We start from the raw sequence: 6,684 nt of genomic DNA on the forward strand, positions 1-6,684 counted from the left end.
GTAAAAAGCTTCAAAATTCATTTCACGAAGGTCGCAGGAAATCACAAGGTCACTCTTCGAAGAATTCACCACCCTCCTTATCCGAATTGAAGTGGTGTTGAATTCAAGGCCGCTCTCCCCAATGTCTCAGGATCCCACTGATCTGTTGGCGTTAACGCCAGGACATTTCTTACGTGGTGCCCCACTATTCTCTTTGCCTGAACCCCACTCGGAAATCCTCTCATTGACGAACAAATGGCAAAAATTGAAGGTTATTCATCAGCAATTCCCCCGCGGACCACCCACACTCGCCAGCCGTGTGGTCAAAACACCAGCGAGTCGGGCCCCAGGTGGCCGCAACAAAGTTCAACGGCGCATTCGGGACTTACNCCAAGACACGTAAGGAGACACCTCAGTCACCTAGAAGCAGACATCGACCAACAACTTCACTTCGCTTAAAATCGATCTCAAATTTGTACTTTCGCTGTAGAAATTTTAGGTCTATGTTATGTATTGTCGAGGACATGAGCGCCAATTTGATCGAGTTTGACTAGTCTTAATATTTTTTTCTCATTTCTCATATTATGCGTGCGGCCGGCAACCTTGTCATTTATATTATTGTGAATTAATTTTGGAAATGGAAAATTGGATTGTTTTCGTTGTAAGCGGTGTTATGGGGTGACCTGTGCCCACAATTAACAAAGTTTTAAGCACTTCGTATTCAACTACCGCCGCGACCGCATCGCACTTGTTTTTGCCGGATTACCTCCTCTAGTTAAGCCACTTGCGCAGAATTGAATTTACTTTCAAGTAGCATTAGACTTCCTAAATTTCGTGAATAAATAGACGTACATATTTGAATTATACCAAAAATCCAATCGGGTTTCATTTATTGTGGTTTTCGTCACTTGGCGCACCCTGCGCTAATATTTGTTACTCCCTCAAATAGCATTATGTATGTAGTTTGAATATTGTCAATTAAATCTAATGCTTTGTATTGCATGCGCTCCACGTTTTTCGTTTTCAATCTCATAAATTGTTTATAATGACTTTTGCTAAAATTTCAAAATCAAAAGTTATCAAAACAAATTCTATGGGACTGAGATATATTATTTTCTACTTTTTAGTCCATTTATAAAAGCGTTGTATATTAAAAATTTTATTTCTTATTTTATTTATTTTTGATTAAATCCTGCAGTACGGGAACAGAAAAGTGCGACCAAAATTCGAAGCTTTGAAATGATTCGAAATTTCGTACCAGGGGGTTTTCGGGGTCACTAATTACTAATCCGCTGTCAGAATTGCAACGTTCAAAATGGCGGATCCAGTATGGCGTCTGGTAAATTTCGAGCTCTTTAATTAGATTTCTTAGAAAGAGTCTGCAGTTTTATAGCCCATTCAATTTTAGTGTAACAAAGTCTAAGTTTGAAGTAGCTAGGACTTACCGTTGATTTTAGAAATTTTTTTTTTTTGTTGACGGTGCCAGTCATTGTCTTCCATACGAAGTATATTCGATGATATGAAGAAAATGAGCAACACCTTCAACAAACAAATTTTCAAAAATCAACCGTAAGTCCCAGCTACTTTAAGCCTGACTTTATTATACTTAAGTTAAATGGGCTACAAAACTGCATACTCAAAATCTTTCTGTCAAATCTAATTAAAAACCTGGACATTTTTACATACAGGTGAAACTAATTTGTATCAGCGTGTTAAAAACAAGTAATTTTTGGGAAAAAAACCGACTTAAAAAAATATATATATATTTTTCTATATATTTCATGATCGNTGTAGCTAATGCTTTCCTACGTAAACTCTAATAGGTTTAAAAGCAGCATTCGATAGCGTTTTGTTACTGTTGCATTTAACAACTCAAATTTTGTTTAAAAATAAACGACAAAAATACTTTACATTTTTATTTCATATACATTTCTGTTACAGTATTAATTTTAACAATTTTTTAATGTATTGTACTAATCTTCAGATGTAGAGTCCATTTGGTTTTGTTTGATTTCCTATTCTCTAACTAATTTTATACATTAATAACTTTTCGCTTTTTATTTCAATAATGTTGTGCTTGGGAGAAGGGACACTACAAATGAATATAAAGAGAGGACTTAGGGTACAGGTCGTTGCAGTGAACAGTTTTCGCTCCTTAGGTGATCCCTTTAGCCAACTCAATGTCAAAGAAGGCCTTTTGGGATTCGGCCGCACTGTGTGTGGGCAAGTTGGTTGGAGGTTTCGATTAGCAAAGTCACAAACCAAATTCGGTAAAAAAGTTTTGCATTCGCATAAACTCCAAATAAAACTGTATGGTAAACTCTGAGTTTAAGAGTAGAGTTTAGCGTTAAACTCCAAAATGGCCCATAAACTCGAGTTAATGGCTCAACGTGAACATAGTATAACTCTGATCCTATGCTCGACAAGACGGGTTCGACTTAACCCTTCTGGCATAGCCTTGAACGCTCGTGCCACTATTTCCTCTAAAGCCCTAGACTCTCTACTTCCTAACTCGCAATGGTCCACCCACTTTCGCCGCCAACGACTCCTGTTCCGATTGAGAAAAGAGCCACCTCATCTTCATTAAATCCGGGATAATACCCGCCTTGGTCTAGAAATCGACTCCAAGGATAAGACTGAGGCAAACCAGGAACTACGAGGCACTCCCGTACGCCTCATCTTCATTAAACCCGGGATAATACCTGCCTTGGTCCAGAAATCGACTCCAAGGATAAGACTGAGGCAAATCAGGAACTATGAGGCACTCCCGGCATTCCCACGACAGCCGGTTCTACGTATGGGGTTTACCCGACCAAGGGCTGTTGTTTCGGCGATCTAAACCCTGGGCCAACAACTTACCCCTGCTGTGTATGCCTGAGACGACTACACCACAACTTCACCTCAGTCAAGTGCAATGCTCGCAACAGGTGGAGTCACCTCAGAGTCTACTCAGGCCTTCGGACGCATCATCAGTGGACCACTTCATTTGTGGCCCCCTGCTGCTCCAACAGAGCTGCCTCCACGGCAAACCCCAGTCCGCCTGAGCAGCTCAACACAAACACCACAGCACAACAACACATAAAAATAGACCGAACCACAACAGACACAACCGCACCGCTATCCACACGCCGCTGCCAACAACTCTTAGTTCGCCTACAAACTGAACGGTATGTCAGACCAGGATATTCCGTAATGTGACATAAGTCAAGTACAACACCTACCTTGGCTGGTGTCAATTTAGGGCATGTTCAGGTCTGCGCACCACGCGAGATTGGATGGGGAATTTCGAGGGCCCATGTTGCGCTGCACAGTCGCGAGCACCAGCTGCGGCGCCACCCACCACCACCACAGGGCGGCACGTCCCACAGCAGCGCACACAGCCTATGGCGGTTAGGCAACCCACATATCTCACCCTCCGCATAACACACGAATTTAACTGTAACGGACTTCAGATCAAGATCGAGGAGATAACCGTCTTCATGGGAAGGCATGGAATATTGGTAGCCGCGGTCCAAGAGACGAAGTTGCACAGCAATTCAACATTGTTGGCAACACGTGATAATACGTGGCCAAACCGGCAGCCGTCCCTGTGGGAGAACCATTCTAGTAGCGTTGGATCTGTCAAAGGAGTTTGATACCGTCAGTCACTCCACGCTGCTAGAAGACATAGTGGCTTCCTCTCTCCCACAGAGGCTCAAACGGTGGTCGGCGAATTATCAGTGGTCGACATTCGTTAGCAATGTTTAGAGACAAATCAAGTAAACCTAGAAAAATAAAACAGGGGGTTCCACAAGGTGGTGCCCTTTCCCCATTACTTTTTAACTATTATATTTCCAAGCTCCCTCAACCACCAGAGGGAGTCTCGATTTTCTCTTACGCTGACAATTATTCCATAATGGCGTCTGGGAATGGAATTGATGACTTGCGCTTGAAATTAAACGGGTATCTCTCCGCAATTTCCCGCTTCTTCACTGCTAGGAGTCTAACCCTCTCCCCTACAAAATAATCTGCGACTTTATTTATCACCTGGACGAAGGAGGTCAGACTACCGCTAGGTATTCATGTCGATGACGCACCAATTCCGAGGGTGAATAATCCTGAAATACACGGGAATAAAATTCGACAGTCTGCTCTCCTTCTCTGCGCTCACAGCCGCAATTGTCTACAAAGTACAGAGCCGCAACAAGGTCCTCAAGTAGATAGCCGGCAGTACCTGGGGCAAAGACAAAGAAGCTGGCAACATACAAGGCAATTGGCCGGCGGGTTCTAAGTTACGCAGCACCAGTGTGGTCGCCGGGGGCCAGTAGGACGAAGTGGATAAAGCTACAGACAGCACAAAACACCGCACTACGGACAGCGACCAGATGCCTTCTGATGTCGCCAGAACACCCCCTGCACGACGAGGCGAAAATGCTCCCTATAAAGGAGCACAAGACAATGCTCTGCAAGCAATTCCTAGCAGGGTGCTTCAGACGTGGACACCCGAACAGACACCTGCTTGCAGAGGAACCCTCGCCAAGGCATGTCAGAAGTCATCTTTACGAACTGACGGACTAAGTCCAGAGGTTCATAAAGTAGTCTCTGGATCCGTGAGCTTTTCCGCAGGCCTTAAGCGGCATTCACAGGGAGTCAGTCTCAAGTTACATAGACTCCAGACTTGTGAATGCCGTTCTGGGTACACAGCCACCAAACGTAGACGAGACGGAGCTTCGTCTGCCTCGGGAGATACGAACCCATCTTCGCTGTGGCTACTGTAGCAGGTTGAACTCATACCTGAGCAGATTATATGCCGATGTGCCAAACGAATGTCTGGCATGCGGGTGTCTACCCCATGACTCGAATCATCTCTTCGTATGCCCGGGGAACCCGACGCAGCTAACGCCTCTGTCCCTGTGGACAGACCCTATAGAGGCTGCACGTTTCTTGGGTCTCCCGTTAGTTCAGCTTGACGACAACGACTGAGATACTAACCGATCTGGGCGGGAGGACCGACTTGCCCTCCACCTCGATTGGCAACGAAACCGAACCTAACACCGAGATATGGCCTCCATCCGCCAAAGTCTCTTTTAAAGGTTTCAGGGTAGACACCTTAATTCCTCATGAATTCAAAATATTCCACCCGAATTTACCGTCCTCGTCGCTCCAGAATCCAACAACGCCCTAAATGTGGAACCGAAAATCTTTATGCCCAAATACGGACGCTCATCGAAGTCGTCCGCCACCAAAGAGTACGCCAACCGAATATTCGAGTCCCCAAAACCTACTTTAGCCAGCTGGGAGTTAGCAGGATTACTAACTCGCCCTATTAGACCACCCCACCTGCTGTCCCAGGGGTCTAGCTCCCGTTTCCCGACGCCTTCTTGGACCTAACCTCCGACTTCGAATTCGACCAACTATTCGACCTCGACTTCGACTTAGTTTCCAACCTAACATTCGACTTCGTATCCGACCTAAACGGGTTGTGGTTTCGCCTCCACCCGGGCTACGTTGGGTACCCTGGGCACCATTCGGCTTCGTTGCACACCGGGTAGTCGTGCTTCATGGCCCAGGCCCAGTGTTTGAAAAACTGTCAGCATAACAGCAACAGCACTAAAAATACTGCTGTTGTTGTGCTGCGAAAGCAATTCTTTCCTTGTGACTTTTCTTTGCTGCACACATACCCCAAGCTAAACCGCAGCACAGCTTAAATGTGGGTTTCAGTTTGGTGTTCTGTTGCTTTGGCTGCGAAATTTCAAACAATTCAGCCACAGCGCAGTATCTATTCGCTGTTTATGTGCTGTCGCTTTAACTGCGGAAGCTATGTACGAACAGCACAGCACAGCACGGCACAGTTTTATATCATTACTGCTGTTGCTTGCAAAAATACTTCCAACGCCATTTGGAAATCTATATATATAAAATAATAGCCGTTTTCGTTGTTCGGAGTTAACTCAAAAACTACTGCATAGATTTCAGTCAAATTTTCAGAGGTTATACCTTGCATATATGGTCCTTTTATAGGCTGCCAGAAAACTCGCTAGCTGGCGATGGGGTCGAGTTATTTTTAAAATATTTATGAACCGATTTCGTTCAAATTCAAAACGTGTGCTACCTTCGTGATGAGAAATACGTATGCAAAAAATAGACCTGCTAGGTGGCGCTGGAGTCGAGTTATATATAAAAATCGTATTTATGAACTGAGTTCTTTTAAATTCAAAACGTAAGCTACCAGCGTGATGGCAAACACGTTTACCAAAAATAGACCCGCTAGGTGGCGCGGGAGTGGAGTTATTTTTAAAAGTTGTATTTATGAACCGATTTCGTTGAAATTAAAAGTATAAGCTACCTGCATTCTTTGCCCTCCTATAACTGAAAACGCTCATCTGTACTCTTTAGTTTACTTATAAGGACTTTTATTGGATTACATGGTACATCGGACCAATGTTGAAATTGCAAGATCATAGAAGGATATTACGCACGCTTGGCAGAGATCTCACAGGTGGAAATAAGACCTCATATAAAACGCACTACATCGAAAGGGATTAGTATTCCATATGATATCACAGCGCTACTATTCTTGGCCTATGTATGAGGATTCTGCTCTTTATTCGTTTCAATTTAAACTAAATATGTTTACTTTACAGACCGCTTTTGCTTTTAAACGCTCTTTTTGTATTGGCCAACGCAAAAGATCTTATAAGCAGTGATCGGACTTCTACCACATTG

This window comes from Rhagoletis zephyria, unplaced genomic scaffold (genome assembly GCF_001687245.7).
Source record: "Rhagoletis zephyria isolate East Lansing unplaced genomic scaffold, Rhagoletis_zephyria_1.1 Rzeph_scaffold_06170, whole genome shotgun sequence".
NCBI classification, from domain to species: domain Eukaryota; kingdom Metazoa; phylum Arthropoda; class Insecta; order Diptera; family Tephritidae; genus Rhagoletis; species Rhagoletis zephyria.